At 46.4% G+C, this 24,093-nt stretch overlaps 1 protein-coding gene across 3 annotated transcripts in view; it reads right to left on the reverse strand.

The window, feature by feature from the left end:
• CARHSP1 (calcium regulated heat stable protein 1) overlaps nucleotides 1-24,093 on the reverse strand; it is a 117,417-nt gene that overhangs the window by 50,187 nt on the left and 43,137 nt on the right. Inside the window, exon 1 of one of the 3 annotated variants that reach the window (XM_063932363.1) lies at nucleotides 22,220-22,242. The exons of the other annotated variants lie outside the window; for them this stretch is intronic. The gene's annotated coding sequence lies outside the window, so the exon portion shown is untranslated. Of the gene's footprint in view, nucleotides 1-22,219; nucleotides 22,243-24,093 lie in introns of those variants that run through there. 3 annotated transcript variants of the gene reach the window in all.

Below are 24,093 nucleotides of genomic sequence, written 5' to 3' on the forward strand. Positions count from 1 at the left end.
CTCAAGCTCCATAGTCAGAGAGATCTCAGGAGATGGAGGGGGAGATGGGGTCACAGCCAGCTGAATGTTATATTGGATCCTTACTTGGTCCAGCTTTGGTAGAAAGAAGGCTGCTGTCCCAGGGTCTGCTGTCTACATCTAGGAGCACCGGTAATAGCAAGAGGGGAAGGCCAGCCCCTAGAATGAAGTCCTGGAAGTTTTGGAGGGTACCTCTCCCCATCTAGCCTTCCAGGCATATGGGAGAGGCCAGTGGTTTGACAATCTACTCAGTCTCACGCACAGAGAGAACATTTGTCTCTGTCCATCAGAGAGAGTGTTGAACTACTCAAGCTGAATAGTGCACAGTGCAAGCACACAGCTGGATTTATTAAAGACAGGGGCTGGATTAACTCTTGCTGTATTGTGTGTTCAACCTCAATAAAAAAAAAATAAAAAAAAAGAGAAAAGGAGGAGCTCTGTGAACTCTATTGTGCATCTCCCCCCCCCCCAATAGACTGACTATGCTACCAGCAATCACCACTTGCTAAACCCAAGGTGAGAAGTCTAATGGCAACCGCAGAGTCACTATCAAGCAGACATGCAAAGGAGTGGTGCTGGCGAGGAGGAAAACCAGGCGATTGGCAGCAGTCTGTGATGGACAGTTAGAGGACATTCTGGGAGCTGGATGCTTCCACAAGATGCTTCCTGCTGCAGTTCCCACCCTACTCTTGCAAATAGGATTTGTCTACTGAAGCCAAGAAGGTGCTTCACTGATCAATTCATATTTCTATTGGTACTCTTGACATCTGATTACAATGAGCTGGATGGAGAAAGGATATCTACATGGGGTTGGAATCGCATGTCAAGATTACCAATTACGAATCTTTTACATGTAGATATCCGTTGCCCATCAAGCTCAATGTAATCAGCACATCACGGATTCATTAGTCTTCAGAACAAGACTAAAACTTAGCAATACTGTTCAGTTTCATTTGAATGGACTAATGCCTAGACGTTTCATCTGGAACACCTATATTAGAGTTTACTTTTTATGTACTTTTATTATTTATTTTATTTTGATCACCATGAATATTTTTTCTTTAACTTTAACAGCACTACACTAAATGGTATTCATGGAATGTATTTTTGTACTGAAAACTGGTGAATATATTGTGATTTAGCCATTATTTACTACTAGTTTCTGTGTCTGACAGTAATAAAAATGTAAAGCAGTAAACGTTCAACCTGGAGGCTGTTATATTATTTTAATAAAGTATCAGAAGCAATATGTAGAGCTTTTAGTAGAACAGCAGTAACATTGATAATTACTAGAATAAGTAGTTACTGAATTTATCTCCGTATAATGCTTTGTAATTGAGTTTTAAGATATCATGTCTATGAGATGTATTTGCCTTAATTACCTATTAGCTTATTTTGTCCTCGGATATGGACAAGTCTGACACATAATTCTTATTATGTTTCCCCAAATCTGATTTCAGTACAGATTGACAGAAGTAAACACAAACCAAGTCATTTCTTTATAACATGCAAACTCTCAAGAGAACCTACCAGTGTATTTTCTTAGAGGTGGACAATGCGAAAAATGAAGAATAACTTGTTTCTAAAGCATAAAGAAAATACACATATACCTTACAATATTTTAAGCTGGGTAATATGGGCGGCATTTGCACATCTCAGAAAAAAGGGTGCCGTCACCCACACTGAAGCATGCCAAGATTGCCCGGTAACCCCTGTCGGGAAATAAGAGTCCCAAAAGTCTTGACTTTTGGGAACATTTATTATAGTAGAACTTATTGCCACAATAGCTTGTAAACTTGAGAGCAAGGCCCTCCTACCTCTATGTCTGTCTGTTATTACCCAGTTTTGTTCTATTAATGTTTCCCCAATTGTAAAGCGCAATGGAATATGCTGCGCTAATAAGAAACTGTTAATACATAAATATCTCCAACATGTATTAACATCTAGGCCACCGGAGTGGGGTAGAGAAAACTCCCGCCTCCGGCAATCCCTGCAAGACCCACAGTGCATCGGCCTTGTGCTGATGTGCTGTGTCTTACCTACTGGCCGGCCGCACATGACGCAAACATTGCTAGATCTTGTGCGCAGCCAGAGACCAGTGATGCAGTCGTGGGTAATCCTGTCAATACATGAAAAAACAATAATGCAGCATATAGCAGTTTCTAATAACATCTGAATGATTTTTGTGTTGCCATAGTTAAATGTTTGCAATTAAATATCAAATAGCCCTGGTTACAGCGCATTTGGACACTTACCACCTCTTCATAATTTACATCTCCCCCTTCTTGGTCTAAATTAGATATTTTTTGATTATTAGGCATCCATACAGAAACTGCAAATAAGAAACCATGACTTCAGAGTTAGGATCCCTTACAACACGGATTTCAAAAGTTACTAGTTAGACAGACATGCTTTAGGTCAGTGCTGAAGGGGTTAAGTCCGAATGACTAGAAGTATTTTACATGCACTTGTATGAAGTATTTAAGTCATACCTCCCAACGTCTAAAGGTAGCAATGCGGAACCTGGCGCACCCCTAAGCTGCCCCCAGCTAACTCCTTGCACTGTTACGGGCCCTGTACACTGGCCAATTTGCCACCAAGGTGCCCAACGGCCGATGGACGACCCGGCGGGGGAAGGGGGGAGTGAAGTTTCTTCACTCCCTGGCGTCACCCGGCCCCATAGCCCTGCTTGCTACTATGGAAGATATTGGCCATATTGGCCTGCAGGTACAAACGAGCCGGCACCAACAATGAATGACCACGGGGCCGCGCACCATTCATCGTTGGTGTCTACACACTGAATGATATGAACAATTCCTCGTTCATTACTGAACGAGAGAGTGTTCATATCGGCCACACACATCGGCCAGTGTGTAGGGCCCTTTAGATGCCGTGCACACAGCACCTATTCAGCTATCACAGGCTGCTTTGCAGAGTAGCAGTGATTACAGGCTCTCCCAATCTGCGCCACCACCCATGGGACACTACAGCACGTGGGTGGAACATAGGGACAGTGTCCAAATAGCAGAGGACTGTTACTCTAGAATCGGGACAGTTGGGCGGTATGTGTAAATGTACAGGTTGGGCTTGGCTTTCTGGCAGCCTTGTGCACTTTCCCCGCTGTCAACAATGTTAAAATGTAAAATCTCTCAAGGAGCACACACCTGTACAGTGCATGCATCCACATGGAATAGTTTAGGGTCAGGGACTGGCTAGCCCCTACTGCTGTACTGTATGCTTTACTTAATAAAAGAAAGCTCTGCAAATCTAGTTTGTGTATATCACTCATAGCGGGCACTTCAGTTACAAGAGAGTTTGCAAAGCATTTGTTTCATGAAACTTGCATACATTGCGTAAAAGCGTGCATCCAAGAAATGCCAGACTCAATTAGAAATGCCAATTCACAGTAGTGCGACTTTTCTAAAAAAACAAACCATCCTGGAACCCCAAAATATGACAAGATACTAGAACGGTATTGAAAGTAGGGAGGCCAATCCCGGGATCGGCGGGATCCCGGGATTTGGGCCCAAAAATGCCGGGATTTGAATCCCGGGATTGGAGCATCCAATCCCGGGATTCACAGGATTACACTGCGCATGTGCGGGAGGGTGGGTGTGTAAGTACTACTACTTACAATTAGGCGGGCGGCAGCCATAGACAAGCGCTGAAAGCGGCGGCACTTCAAATGTGGCGCCGGCCGCCAGCCAATCAGAGCTGGCGGACCGGCAGCCAATCAGGGAAGCTGCCGCATCAGCGGCAGCCAATCTTGGAAGCTGCCGCAGCAGCCAATCTTGGAAGCTGCCGCAGCAGCGGCAGCCAATCTTGGAAGCTGCCGCAGCAGCGGCAGCCAATCTTGGAAGCTGCCGCAGCAGCGGCAGCCAATCTTGGAAGCTGCCGCAGCAGCGGCAGCCAATCTTGGAAGCTGCCGCAGCAGCGGCAGCCAATCTTGGAAGCTGCCGCAGCAGCGGCAGCCAATCTTGGAAGCTGCCCAGCAGCGGCAGCCAATCTTGGAAGCTGCCGCAGTAGCGGCAGCCAATCTTGGAAGCTGCCGCGGCAGCCAATCTTGGAAGCTGCCGCAGCAGCGGCAGCCAATCTTGGAAGCTGCCGCAGCAGCGGCAGCCATTCTTGGAAGCTGCCGCAGCAGCGGCAGCCAATCTTGGAAGCTGCCGCAGCAGCGGCAGCCAATCTTGGAAGCTGCCGCAGCAGCGGCAGTCAATCAGGAGCGACTGCTGCAGCCGCTTCCCTGATTGGCTGCCGGTCCGCCAGCTCTGGTTGGCTGGCGGCCGGGCTTTATTTGAAATGCCGCTGCGTTCAGTGTCCATGGCTGCCGCCCACCTAATAGTAAGTGGTATTACTTACACCCACCCTCCCTCCGTGCAGTGCTAACAGCCACCCTCCCGCACCGCACCGCTACCTACATCCTCCCGCCCAGCTACCTATACCCTCCCGCACCGCTACCTACATCCTTCCGCACCGCTACTTACACCCTCCCTCCCTTCCGCGCCGCTCCCTACACCCTCCCGCACCGCTACCTACCCTCCAGCGCTGCTCCCTACACCCTTCTTCACTGATCCCTACTGCAATCCCGGGATTGAGCGTTTTTCAATCCCGAATCCCGGGATTGAAAAAACGGCGCGGGATTGGCCTCCCTAATTGAAAGCATTTTGTGGCCATAAGGAAAGTACTGGAGCTTATTAAAAGGTGTCAAATAGCTGATTTTTGCCCTTGTTACTATAAAATGGAAAAATGACAGGCAGCAAGTTTTTTCATCAAGTGAAAGTCTTTATAGCATATCAGCATACAGAAAAATGTATGTTAAGTGATTTTTCAGTGTTTTAATACCATTATTTACAAAGATGGAGCAAACACTTTTAGCTCTCATTTGCAAGTTAAAAAAATAAGATTTTACACTTACCGGTAAATCTATTTCTCGTAGTCCGTAGAGGATGCTGGGACTCCGTAAGGACCATGGGGAATAGACGGGCTCCGCAGGAGGCATGGGCACTTTAAGAAAGACTTTGGACCTTGGGTGTGCACTGGCTCCTCCCTCTATGCCCCTCCTCCAGACCCCAGTTAGAGAAACTGTGCCCAGAGGAGATGGACAGTACGAGGAAAGGATTTTTGGGAATCCCAGGGCAAGATTCATACCAGCCACACCGTATAACTTGTGATAACTACCCAGTTAATAGTATGAACAAACAACATAGTCTCGGTCTAAACCGATGAAACTATAACATAACCCTTATGTAAGCAAAAACTATATACAAGTCTTGCAGAATAAGTCCGCACTTGGGACGGGCGCCCAGCATCCTCTACGGACTACGAGAAATAGATTTACCGGTAAGTGTAAAATCTTATTTTCTCTAACGTCCTAGAGGATGCTGGGACTCCGTAAGGACCATGGGGATTATACCAAAGCTCCCAAACGGGCGGGAGAGTGCGGATGACTCTGCAGCACCAATTGAGCAAACAGGAGGTCCTCCTCAGCCAGGGTATCAAATTTATATAACTTTGCAAAGGTGTTTGACCCCGACCAAGTAGCTGCTCGGCACAACTGTAATGCCGAGACCCCTCGGGCAGCCGCCCAAGACGATCCCACCTTCCTAGTGGAATGGGCCTTAACAGATTTAGGCAATGGCAATCCTGCCGTAGAATGCGCCTGCTGAATCGTGTTACAGATCCAGCGAGCAATAGTTTGAAGCAGGCGCGCCAACTTTGTTGGCTGCATACAGAGCAAACAGCGCTTCAGTTTTCCTAACCCTCGCTGTTCTGGCCACATAAATCTTCAAAGCCCTGACCACATCAAGGGACTCGAATCCTCCAGGTCCCGTGTAGCCACAGGCACAACAATAGGTTGATTCATATGAAAAGAAGAGACCACTTTAGGCAGAAATTTCTGCCCTATCCACGTGGAAAACCAGATAGGGGCTTTTATGTGACAAAGCCGCTAATTCCGAAACCCGCCTCGCAGAAGCCAAGGCCAACAACATGACCACTTTCCAAGTGAGATATTTCAACTCCACTGTTGTGAGTGGTTCAAACCAAGGTGACTTGAGGAAACTTAATACCACATTAAGATTCCACGGCGCGACCGGAGGTACAAAAGGAGGCTGAATATGCAGCACCCCCTAAATGAATGTCTGTACTTCAGGAAGAGAAGCCAATTCCATTTGAAAGAAAATGGATAAGGCCGAAATTTGGACCTTTATGGACCCTAATTTTAGGCCCAAAGTCACTCCTGTTTGCAGGAAGTGAAGCAGACGACCCAAATGGAACTCCTCCGTAGGAGCAGTCCTGGCCTCACACCAAGAAACATATTTTCGCCATACACGGTGATAATGTTTCAATGTCACGTCCTTCCTAGCCTTGATCAGGGTAGGAATGACCTCCTCCGGAATACCTTTTTTCGCTAGGATCCGGCGTTCAACCGCCATGCCGTCAAACGCAGCCGCGGTAAGTCTTGGAACAGACAGGGCCCACTGCTGCAGCAGGTCCTGTCTTAGAGGAAGAGGCCACGGATCTTCTGTGAGCAACTCTTGCAGATCCGGATACCAAGTCCTTCGTGGCCAATCTGGAACAATGAGGATTGTTCTTACTCTTCTTAGTCTTATTATTCTCAACACCTTGGGTATGAGAGGTAGAGGAGGGAACACACAGACCGATCTGAACTCCCAAGGTGTCACTAGAGCGTCCACCGCTACCGCCTGAGGGTCCCTTGACCTGGCGCAATACCGCTTTAGCTTTTTGTTGAGACGGGACGCCATCATGTCTATCTGAGGCAGTCCCCACCGACCCACGATCTTTGCTTAGACTTCTTCCGGATGCAGGTCGTGCCTGCTGAGGAAGTCCGCTTCCCAGTTGTCCACCCCCGGGATGAATACAGCTGATAGGGCGATTACATGGCCTTCCGCCCAGCAAAGAATCCTGGTCGCATCTGCCATGGCCGCTCTGCTCCTTGTGCCGCCTTGGCGGTTTACATGAGCCACCGCTGTGACATTGTCTGACTGAATCAGAACTGGTTTGTCCCAAAGCAATGCCTCCGCCTGGCGTAGGGCGTTGTATATGGCCCTCAACTCCAGGACGTTGATGTGGAGACAAGTCTCTAGATTCGACCATAGACCTTGGAAATTTCTTCCCAGTGTGACTGCTCCCCAACCTCGGAGGCTTGCGTCCGTGGTCACCAGGATCCAGTCCTGAATTCCGAACCTGCGGCCTTCTAGGAGGGGAGCACTGTGCAGCCACCACAGTAGAGATACCCTGGCTCTGGGAGACAGGGTGATCCTCTGATGCATTTGTAAATGGGACCCGGACCATTTGTCCAGTAGATCCCATTGAAAGGTCCTCGCATGGAACCTTCCGAAGGGATGGCCTTGTATGATGCCACCATCTTTTCCCAGGACACGCGTGCAGTGATGCACTGAAACCTTTTTTAGCTTTAATAGGTTCCTGACCAGGGCTATGAGCTCCTGAGCCTTTTCCATCGGAAGAAAAACCTTTTTCTGGTCTGTGTCTAGAATCAGACCCAGAAAGGTCAGGCGCGTTGTAGGGACTAGCTGGGACTTCGGTATATTGAGAATCCAGCCGTGCCCCTGCAACATCTTCACCGACAGCGACACGCTGTCCAGCAACTTCTCCCGAGATCTCGCCTTTATGAGGAGATCGTCCAAGTATGGGATAATTGTGACACCCTGCTTGCGCAGGAGCACCATCATTTCCGCCATTACCTTGGTGAAAATTCTGGGGGCTGTGGAAAGCCCAAACGGCAACGTCTGAAATTGGTAATGACAGTCCTGTACTGCAAATCTCAGGAACGCCTGGTGAGGAGGGAAAATCGGAACATGAAGGTATGCATTCTTTATGTCCAGGGACACCATCCAATCCCCCCCCCCTCCAGGCTGGCGATGACCGCTCTGAGCGATTCCATCTTGAACTTTTTCAAGTACAAGTTCAGGGATTTTAGATTCAAAATGGGCCTGACCGAACCATCCGGTTTCGGGACCACAAACAGGGTTGAGTAATACCCCTTTCCTTGCTGGAGAAGAGGAACTTTGACTATCACCTGTTGAAGATACAATTTTTGAATTGCAGTCAACACTAACTCCCTCTCTGACGGGGAAGCTGGCAGAGCCGATTTGAAAAACCGGCGAGGAGGCACGTCTTCGAATTCCAGCCTGTATCCCTGAGAAACAATCTCTATAGCCCAGGGATCCACCTGTGAGTGAACCCAGACCTGGCTGAAAAATCGAAGACGTACCCCCACTTGAGCCGACTCCCCCCGGGAAGCCCCAGCGTCATGCGGTGGACTTTGCAGATGTAGGGGAGGACTTCTGCTCCTGGGAACTAGCTGCATGCAGCTTTTTTCCCTTGCCTTTTCCTCTGGCAAGGAAGGACGATCCCCATACCTTCTTGCTTTTATTGGAACGAAAGGACTGCATTTGATAATGAGGTGCCTTTTTAGTATGCTGCGGGGGGGACATAAGGTAAGAAATTCGATTTACTGGCCGTAGCAGTAGAGACAAGGTCCGAGAGGCCTTCTCCAAACAACTCCTCCCCCTTGTAAGGCAACGACTCCATATGCCGCTTTGAGTCGGCATCCCCCGTCCACTGTCGGGTCCACAGGAGTCGCCTAGCAGAAATAGACATAGCATTTATTCTGGAGCTTAGTAAACAATTGTCTCTTTGAGCATCCCTCATATATAAAGCAGCATCTTTGATATGCTCTAGGGTCATTAGAATGGTATCCTTATCTAGGGTGTCAAGTTCCGTAGATAATGAATCTGTCCATGCTGCGACAGCACTACACACCCAGGCCGATGCCATAGCCGGTCTAACGATAGTACCGGAATGCGTGTAAATGTGCTTCATGATAACCTCCTGCTTACGATCAGCAGGATCCTTGAGGGAAGCTGTATCCTCAGAAGGCAGTGCCACCTTCTTGGATAAGCGTGTCAGCGCCTTGTCTACCTTCGGCGAAGATTCCCATCGTATCCTGTCCTTTTGTGGAAAGGGATACGCCATAATAATCCTTTTAGGAACTTGTAGTCTCCTATCTGGAGATTCCCAAGCCTTTTCACACAAGTCGCTTAGTTCAAATGAGGATGGAAAAGTGACCTCAGGCCTTTTCCCTTTATACAAGTGCACCCTCGTGTCAGGGACAGGGGGTTCCTCAGTGATATGCAAAACCTCTTTAATGGCAATAATCATGTAACGAATACCTTTCGCCACCTTTGGCTGTAATTTTGCATCCTCATAGTCGACACTAGAGTCAGTATCTGTGTCAGTGATCTGGGATATGGTGCGTTTTTGAGACCCCGAAGGTCCTGGTGCCACAGGGACAGGCATGGTCTGACTACCTGACTGATCCCTAGCTTCAGCCTTGTCTAATCGTTTATGCAGTAAATTTACATTTGCATTCAAGACATTCCACATATCCACCCAGTCCGGTGTCGGCGTTGCCGACCTGACCATCATGCACTCCTCCTTAGGTGAGCCTTCCTCGTCAAACATGTTGACACACACGTACCGACACACTTCACACACACAGGGAATCTCTTTTCTGAAGACAGGTTCCCCCTGAGGCCCCTTGGAGAGACAGAGTATGCCAGCACACACCCCAGCGCTATATAACCCTGGAGAAAAACACAGATTGTTTACCCAGTAGCGCTGTTTAATGTATAAACGCCAATAATGTGCCCCCCCTCTACTTTAAAACCCCCTTTCACCGTGTGTCAAGCAGGGGAGAGTCCGGGGAGCTTCCTCTCAGCGGTGCTGTGGAGAGAAAATGGCGCTGGTGAGTGCTGAGGGAGAAGCCCCGCCGCCTTGGCGGCGGGCTTCTGTCCCGCTCAAACTTACTAAAAAATGGCGGGGGCTCTTTTATATACATGTACAGTGCCCACCTGTACATGTATATAGACTTTGGCCATAGGAGAGGTGTTTTATTGCTGCCCAGGGCGCCCCCCCTGCGCCCTGCACCCTTACAGTGACCGGAGTGTGTGAGGTGTATGGGAGCAATGACGCACAGCTGCCTGAGACGTGTGTGAGGTGTATGGGAGCAATGACGCACAGCCGCCTGAGACGTCTTCTGTCTTCGTTTCTTCTGTGAGGAGAACGGCGGCACGGCTCTGGGGTGAACGCCCAGGACAAACCTGTGTTCACTCCCTCTGGAGCTAATGGTGTCCAGTAGCCGAGGAAGCAGAGCCTATCATTTAAGTAGGTCTGCTCCTCTCTCCTCAGTCCCTCGATGCAGGGAGCCTGTTGCCAGCAGTGCTCCCTGAAAAAGAGAAAAAATCCTAACAAAAATGCTTTCTAAGCAGGAAACTCAGGAGAGCTCCCTGCAATGCACCCATTCTCCTCTGGGCACAGTCTAAAACTGGGGTCTGGAGGAGGGGCATAGAGGGAGGAGCCAGTGCACACCCAGAGTCCAAAGTCTTTCTTAAAGTGCCCATGCCTCCTGCGGAGCCAGTCTATTCCCCATGGTCCTTACGGAGTCCCAGCATCCTCTAGGACGTTAGAGAAAAAACAAAAACAAACCTCCCCTCCTCCACATCATGTAACCCATTTTTGAGCTTTTTAGAAATATTTACCTGAAAAATGGAATCTTTATTGGCCAAATGATGCTAATTATACCCAAGTGCATTTATTTATTACCAGTTTCTTATATAGCGCAGCAAATTCTGTTGCGCTTTACAATTGGAAACAGTGATAATGCAAAACTGGGTAATAAGAGACAGTCAGAGGTAGGAAGGCTCTGTTCATACGCTTACAATCTATTGGGAAATGGGCATTGATACACAGGTATAGGTGTTATTCATAATGGTCCACCAGATTACAAAAGGTTCTTGGTGGGCTGTATGATATTTTCACACAACAATGTTGGCCTGGGGTCAGGAGGATGGAAAAGTGAAGAAAGAGAAAAACATACGAGTATGTGTGTGGACTGTATAGTAGGGATGCATCTGAATAGGAAAGTTTATGAAGGTTATGTGAGCGATTCCGGAATTTGATTAGCTTGCCTGAAGCGGTGAGTTTTCAGGGACTGCTTGAAGGTTTGGAGACTAGAGGAGAAAGTCTTATTGTGCATGGGAGGGCATTCCACAGACTGGGTGCAGCCCAAAGAAAGTCCTGCAATCGTGAATGGGAGCGAATAATGTGTGGATGGGAGACGTAGATCTTGTGATGAGCAAATAGGTAAGCTTGGGGGATATTTTGAAATAAGCAAAGAAATGTATATTGGTGTAGTTTGGTTAATGGACTTGTGTGTGAGTAAAAGTAGTTTTTATTGAATAAAGGTACAGTACAGGTAACCAATGAGGGACTGACGGAGTGGATCCGCAGATGAAGAACGTCTAGCGAGGAAGATTAGCCTCACAGCTGCTTTCAGAATGGATTGAGGTGGTGAGTGTCTCTTTTTGGTAAGACCAGTAAGAAGACTATTGCCATAATCAATGCAGGAGATAATAACAGCATGGATTAGAGTTTTTGAAGTGTCTTGTGTAAGGTATGAGCGTATTTTGGATATGTTTTTTAGATGCATGTAACGTGATGAGACACATTGAATGTGGGGAACAAAGAACAGTTCAGAGTGAAGTATGACACCTAGGCAGCGATCTGGTTGTTGAGTTCTCAACAGTGATCGAGATATCAGGCTGGTTAACTACTATTGGTCGGTGGAAATATAATTAATTCTGTTTTGCATGATTATTCATTGGGAGGGGTGCACCACAGGTTTTGCAGTTTTTCGACATGTTTAAAACTTAAAATAAGGACTTTCCCTACATTTTCACCTGCTCAAAAAGGTGAATTTCCTCTGACTTCTAAATATATTGTAAACTGCATATTCCCAAAAGCTTCAATTAAGAAGAATGGTCTATTTAGGCACATTTTATTGGATCCAATAAAAACAAACCTTCTTCAAAGACACCTGTACCTGCTTACCTGGCTGTACAGAGTTTGAGCAAAGTGTCTCTACCTTTCCCTCTGGCCGCTTCCACAGCAGACTGGTCCAGAATAAGCAGCCAGTGGGGAATTAGCCATCACTATCCAGTTGGTGCTGCAGAAGTGTGACCAGGTGGGTTTTGCCTTGCAAATGATTGCCGCTTTAAAAAATATGCGCAGACTTGCACAATTTCCTAATTATGTGCAGACTCGCACAATTTTCAGAAAACTTTTTGTTTTGCTCCCGGCTGTGTACAGCGGCTGGTGGTGTGTGGCTGTCTGCGCGTGACGTGGCTGTCTTCACGTCGCGCTGCTCAGACAGCCACCCACCGCCAGGACCTCAGCGCCCACACGCCAACGCTGCTGCAGGTGGACCCACCTCATGGTGACTTGTGAGATTTTTTTTTTTATGTGGCCTGGGCAGGGCGGGACAGCTGCGGATATTGCTAGGGAACCAATACCGGGTAAACCGGGATTGATCATTTTTCAATCCCGATTCCCGGGATTGAAAAAAAATGGCCAGGGATTGGCCTCTGTAATTCCAACTAAAGGACTATCTTATTTAAATATATTTTGATTAACTTTTGTTATTTTGGTGAAAGCGGAAACTTACAGTGTTACCCCTTTCAGACCACAATTGGCGGGTCACATCCGGGAGCCAAAAACGGGTGCAAGCTGCCTGAGGCCCCTTTTACACTGGCGTCCCCAGCCTGGCATATTGCTGGATTGGTGACGCGTGCAGAGGCAGCGCTTGGATATCAGATTATCTCTAGTGTTCATTCTAGCACCCTGCACCTTTCAAATTCCATGCAGTTCTCCTTTCCTGCCTGGGGTGTCGCTCTCTGCTCTGGTGCTTCTCAGAACACTCTGGTCTGTATCTCAGCAATGAAATACAGACCAGAGTGTGCTAAGAAGCACCAGAGGAGAGAGCGACACCCCAGGCAGGAAAGAGGAAATGCACATGTTTTGAAAGGTGCAGGGTGCTAGAATGAACACTAATCTCCAAGCGCCACCTGTCCATACAGTGTGAACGGGAAAAGGGGTCGCATCGACCCGGCAACCCATTTACACTGCAGAGCGACCTGGTTGAAGCCGTATTCAAACCTGGTCGCTACCAGGGTTGAAATACCGTGTCACTTAACCAGGGATATTTCCTCTGGCACCTTTCAGACCGCGTAGCAACCTGGATTAGTGCGCACTCATGTGCAATAACCCGGGTTACAAGCTGGCGGTCTGAAAGGGGTATAAATAAAAAAGACTAATGGTGGGAATCTTAGCTACTTATGGAATGATGGGTTTACATTTTTTTTTCTTTTTAACAAAAATCATTTCTTTTTTTGTATGCGTAAAGTAAAAGATCATTAATTGTGTCATTTATTTTGGACAGCAAACATGAAAGTATTAGTGGTGCTCTAAAACTGCAAGTGGAAGCCAAATATACATGTAAGGCTATGGGGTATAAGTACTAAGCAGCAGCTATTCAAAGCTGCCACTTGTCAGTGGTTGTGGCAGCAGGATTTAAATGGGCACCAGTACTAAACAGTGAAGAACTGTGAACTGTGCAATTTATAAATATACCCTTTTAAAACTACAAGCCATAACTGCTTACAAGCTTAGTAAATATGCCCCCATGAGTCTACTGCAAGCTATCTTTTTTATAAACTGCAACTTTCCAAAAAATGAGAAGACCTTAAAGACAAACACAAATGACATTAGTAGGTAACTATTCCCATGAATGGCAAGACATCAAAAAGATTATCCTTGCTCATGGACATGGACCTTCACAAAACCTAGACAGGACAGCATCAATGCACGGAAGATGATCCAGAAATGTTAAAGACCTACTAGATAAGAGCCATTTTGAAAAGATCTCTCTAAACTGAAAAAGATTACGAGACATTTTCTTATAGTACACTGCAGAGAATACAGAAACTTGAAAGCCAAAAGGGTACATTTATTAAAGTGCGGGTTTACAAAAGTGGAGGTGTTGCCCGAAGAAACAAACCAATTTTATCAATTATCTTCTAGAAGGTGCTCGATAAATAATAATAAGAATCTGATTGGTTGCTATGGGTAATATCTGGGTCATTCCACATCAAATCACCCCAAAAAATGGAAATGTCCACCGCCCATCTCAAATATTTTTTTTTTAGTTGAGAGGAAGTCAAAACAACTATTTCTGCCAAATATTTCGACTATCTGACAAATTGTTTATTAAATATTGATCTTTCAATTAATTAAATTTACTAATCGCAGCTTCTTTATCCAGTTTATTTGAAGTATCACAGGTGTCTATTAAAAATTCACCATGAAATTTGGACCCCTAAGGTAACATCCTCCCAAATCTAAAAATCCAAACCAAATTACTTTATCTGCATTACATTTCGAGTTACAGTAAAAACGCACGTTTTTCGAAAAGACTTAAAACACTAAGCTTTGGGGCTTAACCACACATTTGCGCAAATATGTGTAACGAAGATCTCTGAATTCTATTATCATGTGGGATTTATATCTGGTTACTGTTATCCATTCAGTGTGCTGGGGAAACAATTGCTTTTTTTCTTGCTCAGAAATACCCCTTCCTTTCGAGCACCTGAATGATATCACTAAGCTAATTGAGCATTTACCAATCTATATGTATGTTGTGAGAGGCAGAGAGGTTTCTGCATTAGGAGGAGGTGCAGGCCCTGACATGCCACATGGAGCATTATGGGGTTGCTCCAAGGTAAGTAGCTCTTAGCTTAGACATATTTTAGTAAGGAGCCATTATCATGTGACTCCTTGCTGGTTAATATTAGACCCAGATTGGGGTAATGGAGGTGTGAGGTGTGGTGCCTCTGGACTGGCTGAGCTAGATGGCTTTAGTGTGGCATACCTTTACATTCTATTAACACTTTTCACTTATTAATTTTCTAACACTATTTCTCTATTTTAATTACATTTCATGTTTGTATCACCCCCTCTATAGCTTCGGCTTCCTAAATACTAATTTATTAACACTATAGTTTTTTACACTGGTATGTCACGCTGTGCTTTCTGGCTCATTCTGGTGTTTTGGGGTGCCACACCCTGCACCTAGATATAGCGCTGGGGACCCCAAATATACAGAGAGGCCTTGATGCGGCTTTGGGGCTTAACCACACATTTGCGCAAATATGTGTAACGAAGATCTCTGAATTCTATTATCATGTGGGATTTATATCTGGTTACTGTTATCCATTCAGTGTGCTGGGGAAACAATTGCTTTTTTTCTTGCTCAGAAATACCCCTCCCTTTCGAGCACCTGAATGATATCACTAAGCTAATTGAGCATTTACCAATCTATATGTATATCAGATTATCTCCAAGCGCCACCTGTCCATACAGTGTGAACGGGAAAAGGGGTCGCATCCAGTAGCGTGCGGTGAGGTCAGTGGCTGGTGAGGCACTACAGCCATAATGTCCTCTGAATCCTGCCGATGACCCCTACCGCCGCAGAGCCAATGCCCACTACTGCCCCTGTGCCGATGCCTGCTGCCACCGCCAATGACTTACAAACTCGCCCACCATCAACTGACCCAGCCCTCCGTCACTAATTTGCATCTCAGTCCGATGCCACCAATGCCCGGTACCTGCCTGCTCATCATACTTGTGATATATTGTACATTTTTATAGAAAATAAATAAATAAATTAGTGTTTGGGACTGGGAAGGGAGTGGGAGGAGGACATGAATGCAATTTTGTTGTCCAGGGCTTCCATTAGTCAAATTACGTCGCATAGTAGCGCCACTTACACAAATTACGCCAGGCAGAGCTCCCTTTTACACATTACAGCAGGTAGAGCCCGTGGCGGAACTAGCGAGCGGTGGGCCCATGTGCGACAAAATGCTTTGGACCCCCTTCCCCATTCCATCCAAGTTTATGTAAAACAGGAGCAGTGCGCGCTGCAGGCATGCGCAAAATATATAGGGGCGTGGCTTCGTGGGGAAGGGGTGTGGCCACAAAATTATACCAATTCATATAACGGTGCATAGTAGTCTCTATTATTCAAATTACGCCGCACAGTAGCACCACTACACCAGTTAGAGCCCCTTTTACACATTACGGCAGACAACGTCCCCCTTTTTACACATTACGGCAGACAGCGTCCCCTTTTTACACATTACGGCAGACAGTCCCCCTTTTTACACATTACGGCAGACAACGTCCACCTTTTGACACATTACGGCAGACAACGTCCCCTTATTACACATTACAGCAGACAGTGTCCCCTTTTTACACATTACGGCAGACAACGTCCCCCTTTTTACACATTACGGCAGACAACGTCCCCTTTTTAGACATTACGGTAGACTGCGTCCCCTTTTTTGACATTACGACAGACTGCGTCCCCTTTTTAGACATTACGGCAGACTGCGTCCCCTTTTTAGACATTACGGCAGACTGCGTCCCCTTTGTACACATTACGACAGACAGTGTCCCCTTTTTTACACATTACAGCACACAGCCCCCCTTTTTTGTACACATTACGACAGGTAGAGCACTTTACACACACCCCTCCCCCCACTCTACCCTTAAGCTGTGGTGTAGTGTAGGTGCAGTGCAGTGTAGTGCAGTGCAGTACAGTGTAGTGTACTGCAGTGTAGGTGTAGTGCAGTGCAGTACAGTGTAGTGTAGTGCAGTGTAGTACAGTACAGTGTAGTGTAGTGTAGGTGCAGTACAGTGTGGTGTAGTGTAGTGTAGTGTAGGTGCAGTGTAGTGTAGGTGCAGTGTAGGTGTAGTGTAGTGTAGTGTAGTGCAGTGTAGGTGTAGTGTAGGTGCAGTGTAGTACAGTGTAGTGTAGTGTGGTGTAGTGTAGTGTAGTGTAGGTGCAGTGTAGGTGTAGTGTAGTGTCAGCCACTTACATGATTTCTTTCTTCTTCTGGCTGCAGGCTCCTGACGCGGCGCTCCCTTGGTCTGTACATTGCACTGCAGGCCAAGGGGAGGGGAGGGGGAGGGGGGGGATGATAAGCAGCACCAGGTGAGAGGGGGGTAGATTAGAGGCACCAGCGGTGGTTGGGGGGAGAGATGAGCGGCAGCTGCACTGATGGTGAGTGGGTGGGAGGGGGGGTGGAAGATGAGCCGCACCAGCGGGGAGGGAGGGGGGAGAGATGAGCAGCACCGGCGGGGAGGGAGGGGGGAGAGATGATCAGCACTGGCGGGGGAGAGATGAGCGGCAGCTGCACTGATGGTGTGTGTGTGGGGGGGGGGGGGGGGGGGGGAGATGAGCAGCACCAGCGGGGAGGGAGGGAGGAGAGATGATCAGCACTGGCGGGGGGGGGGGGGGGGGCGGTAGATGACAGGTACCAGCGTTGGTTGGGGGACCCGGGGGAGAGATGAGCGGCAGCTGCACTGATGGTGAGTGGGGGGGGGGGGGGGGGGAGATGAGCAGCACCAGCGGGGAGGGAGGGGGGAGAGATGATCAGCACTGGTGCGGGGGCGCGGGGTGTAGATGAGAAGCACCAGCGGGGAGGGAGGGGGGAGAGATGACCAGCACTGGTGCGGGGGGGGGGGGGGGGGGTGAGGGGGGTAGATGAGAAGCACCAGCGGGGAGGGGGGGGGAGAGATGATCAGCACTGGTGCGGGGGGGGGGGGGGGGGAGAGGGGGGTAGATGAGAAGCACCAGCAGGGAGGGTGGGGGGAGAGATGATCAGCACTGGCGCGGGGGGGGAGGGGGGTAGATGAGTTGCACCAGCGGGGAGGGAGGGGGGGGAGAGATGATCAGCACTGGTGCGGGGGGGGGGGGGGAGGGGGGTAGATGAGAAGCACCAGCGGGGAGGGGGGGAAAGAGATGATCAGCACTGGTGCGGGGGGGGGGGAGAGGGGGGTAGATGAGAAGCACCAGCGGGGAGGGAGGGAGGAGAGATGTTCAGCACTGGCGGGGAAGGGGGGGGGGGGCGGTAGATGACAGGCACCAGCGTTGGTTGGGGGACCCGGGGGAGAGATGAGCGGCAGCTGCACTGATGGTGAGTGGGGGAGGAGGGGGGGGAAGATGAGCAGCACTAGCGGGGAGGGAGAGGGGAGAGATGATCAGCACTGGCGCGGGGGGGGGGGAGGGGGGTAGATGAGAAGCACTAGCGATGGTTGGGGGGGGCAGCACTGACGGTGAGCGGCCCGGGGGAGATGATCAGCACCACGTGTAGGGGCGGTGTTGAGCGGCGCCGGCGGTGTGTGGGGGATTAGCGGCGCAGAACTCTACGTCGCCTAGTCAAGAGGAGAGGTCGTCAGCACCAGGTGACGGGGGTCGGGGGTGATGAGCGGCGGCGCCGGCGGTGTGCGGGTGATGCGGGTCTGGCCAGACGAACGGAAGCTGCAGGGACTCAGGTCAGGAGTAGCCCTGCCCATGATCTCATAGTGCCCAATCATATCTGCAGCAGTGACAGGGGCGTGCTTTCATATGGGCAGAAAGCACGCCCCTGTCACTGAGGCACTCACACTGGTGCCGCTTATCCTGGTTTTTGTAATGGGCTTTTACAGCCCTGTCCTTGGCCCCGCCCCCTGCCCGCCCCCCGCGTCCGACCCTTTACCATTATACACAGGAGGCACCGCTCTCGGTGCCTCTAAAAAAAATGTAACCAGTTTTAAAGTGTAGAAATGATTAAAATAATATAAAGCATATACTTAGGACACAGAATATGTGTCATAAGTATATTCTTTATATTATTGTAATCATTAATGATAGGGGAGAATGACAGGGGAGGCACTGCCTCCCCTGCCTCCCCTGACTGCACGTCCCTGGTCGCATCGACCCGGCAACCCATTTACACTGCAGAGCGACCTGGTTGAAGCCGTATTCAAACCTGGTCGCTACCAGGATTGAAATACCGTGTCACTTAACCAGGGATATTTCCTCTGGCACCTTTCAGACCGCGTAGCAACCTGGATTAGTGCGCACTCATGTGCAATAACCCGGGTTACAAGCTGGCGGTCTGAAAGGGGTATAAATAAAAAAGACTAATGGTGGGAATCTTAGCTACTTATGGAATGATGGGTTTACATTTTTTTTTCTTTTTAACAAAAATCATTTCTTTTTTTTGTATGCGTAAAGTAAAAGATCATTAATTGTGTCATTTATTTTGGACAGCAAACATGAAAGTATTAGTGGTGCTCTAAAACTGCAAGTGGAAGCCAAATATACATGTAAGGCTATGGGGTATAAGTACTAAGCAGCAGCTATTCAAAGCTGCCACTTGTCAGTGGTTGTGGCAGCAGGATTTAAATGGGCACCAGTACTAAACAGTGAAGAACTGTGAACTGTGCAATTTATAAATATACCCTTTTAAAACTACAAGCCATAACTGCTTACAAGCTTAGTAAATATGCCCCCATGAGTCTACTGCAAGCTATCTTTTTTATAAACTGCAACTTTCCAAAAAATGAGAAGACCTTAAAGACAAACACAAATGACATTAGTAGGTAACTATTCCCATGAATGGCAAGACATCAAAAAGATTATCCTTGCTCATGGACATGGACCTTCACAAAACCTAGACAGGACAGCATCAATGCACGGAAGATGATCCAGAAATGTTAAAGACCTACTAGATAAGAGCCATTTTGAAAAGATCTCTCTAAACTGAAAAAGATTACGAGACATTTTCTTATAGTACACTGCAGAGAATACAGAAACTTGAAAGCCAAAAGGGTACATTTATTAAAGTGCGGGTTTACAAAAGTGGAGGTGTTGCCCGAAGAAACAAACCAATTTTATCAATTATCTTCTAGAAGGTGCTCGATAAATAATAATAAGAATCTGATTGGTTGCTATGGGTAATATCTGGGTCATTCCACATCAAATCACCCCAAAAAATGGAAATGTCCACCGCCCATCTCAAATATTTTTTTTTTAGTTGAGAGGAAGTCAAAACAACTATTTCTGCCAAATATTTCGACTATCTGACAAATTGTTTATTAAATATTGATCTTTCAATTAATTAAATTTACTAATCGCAGCTTCTTTATCCAGTTTATTTGAAGTATCACAGGTGTCTATTAAAAATTCACCATGAAATTTGGACCCCTAAGGTAACATCCTCCCAAATCTAAAAATCCAAACCAAATTACTTTTTTATCTGCATTACATTTCGAGTTACAGTAAAAACGCACGTTTTTCGAAAAGACTTAAAACACTAAGTTCAATCAACATTAGAGATCCCAATTTTGGTTACGTGCTTAACATAGATATACATTATTACCACACAAAACATCCGCATGGTACTCTGTTTCATAGTGGAGAAAAAAAATCTTGAAGTTGAAGTTCAATTACTGATGTACCGCATACATAATTAACACAAGAAACCATGAAATGTAAAAACGTAAACATAACTTGAGTTCCTAACTTATTTAATGTCACAGAATACATGGTAAAACAATCACGAAAACTTAAAAGAAACCAATAGCATTCTGGCAGAACCTAAAAAATATAGAGGGAAAGCCCTTCCTGTACAAATTGTTCATCAGGTACAGCAGTTGTACGAAGTTGATGAACATTCTCGGATGTGCCCTGGAAAGAAAGTCTGTTTCCGTAAATGTTCCAGGAGGAAAAAAAGAATTCACAAACAGAAAAGGCTACTGCTAGTAAAGAGCTTTATCTTGCTCTAAAATTACTGTTTTCCAGACATTCATGTTGGATTGTCTAAGGTTTGTTTCTTACGACCTACATGATGTGTTAGTTAGCGTTGCTGCAAGAGACATGCATTCTGTGTGTGTTTGCGAAACTCACGAAAGCATAAAAAGTTATTGGTTGCTGCTCTACAACTAAAGATGGACTACAAAGACCTAACTGAAATCCTTGTTTGTTCTTCAGTCTCAAAAACTTGTATGCTTCATCGATGTGATAAATGCCCAGGTCTGGAAGCACTTCAGAAAATAGTTGAAAATTTTTTTCATGATCGTGACATGGATGATGAGGACACAATGGTTTATAAGCAGTGTGTCTACACTGACCAAAGTAAATTGGTTACAATCACCAGTACTGTGGAACAATTCTGTGCAGAAAATTATTAATTTGTGTGTCAGGATGCAATTTAAGGATTCCACTGGGACACTTCACAAGCAATACTACAACACTACATTTGTTGTATATAGATAGAGCCACGCTCATCTATGCTGCCATGCGTGCGCACAGCATACGCGTCTCAGCATAGTGTGAATGCGCTGTGCTGCGACTGATCACAGCCGTCATTCGCTCCATAGGCTTCCAATGGCGTGCATATGCATGCATTTGCGGGCACACTTGCCGCGAGGCAACGATTAGCGTGGCTACATCTGTTTTTTAGGCAAGATGATTGTGTGACACTTTAAACTGTGTGAGTCTGTGTGTTATTAGTGATACCCATGACCATGAAGCTGTAACTGTGCATGCCTTCATTACAGTAGTTATGAAACACTTAGCGGAACTATTACTAAAGTTGGAGTATGTTCACTACTTTAGTGATGTTGCTAGTAAAAGTCTAGCCACCCGCACCAGTCAGCAAGCAGTGGAAACTCATCACTTCTTTACACCTTTGGACCTGTGTAGCTGGGCTGAAAAGATATATGGCATAAAGTTTTTCTATGTGTCACAAAATGAAATATAAGACTGCACAACCAAGCTGCATAGCCATCTAGAAACAGCAAAGACTGTGGAAGGAACACTTGCTCTTCACCAATTTCGGCCTATTAGAAGAACTACACATATTCTGATTGTCATCAGACGACATGAAGCCTGCAGGAACCACAGTTCGGGGGTATCCAATTACAGGTGAAAATACATTGGGCGATTTTTTACGCCGTTTCACGCAATTTTTTAAATTTATTTTTTACACAGACTATCCAATTTGGTCGCCTGTAAAAAACAAAAACAAAACAAAACACATTACCTCCCAAAAACACACAGGTTCAGTGAAACCTGTGTGTTTTTGGTAGAAACAGCCCCGTTTCCGTGGATTTGGTTTAGCTTGCCTGAGGCAGGTGTAACAAAATCCCCGGTAAGCCGGCGCAAGCCGCGGCTTTAAGGGGCTAATTGAATAGCCCCCGTGGGACAATTAGCTGCGTTAATTTACCAGGGCTAACTGCATAACCCCTTTAGTGTCACTATGACCATAGTCACAAAAAATTTAGACAAAAGTGATCTGCAACCTGGAACATACATAGCAGGAGTATGATAACATCTGGTACATTGGGTATATCATTTAATGTAATCAGGAGAAACAAGATATGCTGGTACACTTCATGACACGAAACCAAACAACAAATGTGTTGTCCTGACCTTCAGTGTTTTGTTCTTTTTATTCACATCCCCTGTGTAACAGAAGTGCCCACTATCCAAGGAAGTACTGGAAGACACTTTAAGGAAAATTACAGACCGTTATAACAGGTTCCAAACAATGGAAAGATAATGTGATTGTTAACTCAACTTTAAGTTGTGTACACACGGTGAGATTCCGGCTAACCCCGATTTTCACTGTGCGATAGGGACTAGGTCGGTATCGTAAGCCTAGATGACTGTGCTTGCGATACTGACTATGGCCCTCATTCCGAGTTGTTCGCTCGGTATTTTTCATCGCATCGCAGTGAAAATCCGCTTAGTACGCATGCGCAATGTTCGCACTGCGACTGCGCCAAGTAACTTTACTATGAAGAAAGTATTTTTACTCACGGCTTTTTCTTCGCTCCGGCGATCGTAATGTGATTGACAGGAAATGGGTGTTACTGGGCGGAAACACGGCGTTTCAGGGGCGTGTGGCTGAAAACGCTACCGTTTCCGGAAAAAACGCAGGAGTGGCCGGAGAAACGGTGGGAGTGCCTGGGCGAACGCTGGGTGTGTTTGTGACGTCAACCAGGAACGACAAGCACTGAAATGATCGCACAGGCAGAGTAAGTCTGGAGCTACTCTGAAACTGCTAAGTAGTTAGTAATCGCAATATTGCGAATACATCGGTCGCAATTTTAAGAAGCTAAGATTCACTCCCAGTAGGCGTAGGCTTAGCGTGTGTAACTCTGCTAAATTCGCCTTGCGACCGATCAACTCGGAATGAGGGCCTATGTACGATTTTGGCTAAGTGGCAATTTTGACAATACTTTTATACTAGATAGTCAAAATTGACTTGCCTGCACAGTCTATCTAGGCTTGCGATAGCAACCTCGCGGGAGAGCACCGGGATTGGAAGATGACTTTCACCTTGCGATCTGCACTGACTTTTGAGATTTTGACTATATAGTCAAAAATCGAAAGAAAAAAATCTTACCTTAATCTTTATCTAAGTTATAGATTCAAGTTATGTTTAAGTTTTTAAATTTCATGGTATCTTGTGTTAATTATGTATGCGGTACAACAGTAATTGAACGTCAACTTCATGATTTTTTTTCTCCACTATGAAATAGAGTACCATGCAGATTTTGTGTGTGGTAATAATGTATACTTTTGTTAAGCACATCAAAAAAATTTGGAATATCTAATGTTGATAGAACCTAGCGCTTAAGTATTTTTGAAAAACGTGCGTTTTTGCAGTAACTTGAAACGTAAGGCAGGTAAAGTGATTTGGTTTGGATTTTTGGATTCAGGAGGAAGCGATACCTTAGGGGTGCAAATTTTGTAGTGATTCCTTAATAAACAACCGTCACACTTCAAATAAACTGGATAAAGTAGCAGCGATTAGTAAATAATTTAATAAACTGAAAAAACAATATTTAATAAACAAATTGTCAGACAGTCGAGATTTGGCAGAAATAGTTTTTTTGACATCCTCTCTTAACTAAAAAAAATTTCATAAAAATCTGAGATGGGTTGTGGACACACCTGGTTGAACGGCCATGGAATGACCCAGCTCCACTTTTGTAAATCTGCACTTTAGTAATTATACCTCCTACAGTGACAGAGTCAGACTGGGCATTAAAGGAGGGGATAAGACAAATCAACTCCTCAAGAGGGAGAGTAAATGAATCTTCAGACTAGGCACACTTACACCATATAGCCTCAATGAATCTAAAAGCTTTGGCACTTGTTAGGTAAGTGATCTGCGACACCCAAGTCCGTACTGCAGATGCTTTGCAAGGTTAGTATGCAGGTAGGATATTAACTTAAGGATGACTATATACTCTTTCACCTGGTGGTCAGTGTCTTTCAGACATACAGGTTTTTTG

This window comes from Pseudophryne corroboree, chromosome 7 (genome assembly GCF_028390025.1).
Source record: "Pseudophryne corroboree isolate aPseCor3 chromosome 7, aPseCor3.hap2, whole genome shotgun sequence".
Lineage (NCBI taxonomy): Eukaryota > Metazoa > Chordata > Amphibia > Anura > Myobatrachidae > Pseudophryne > Pseudophryne corroboree.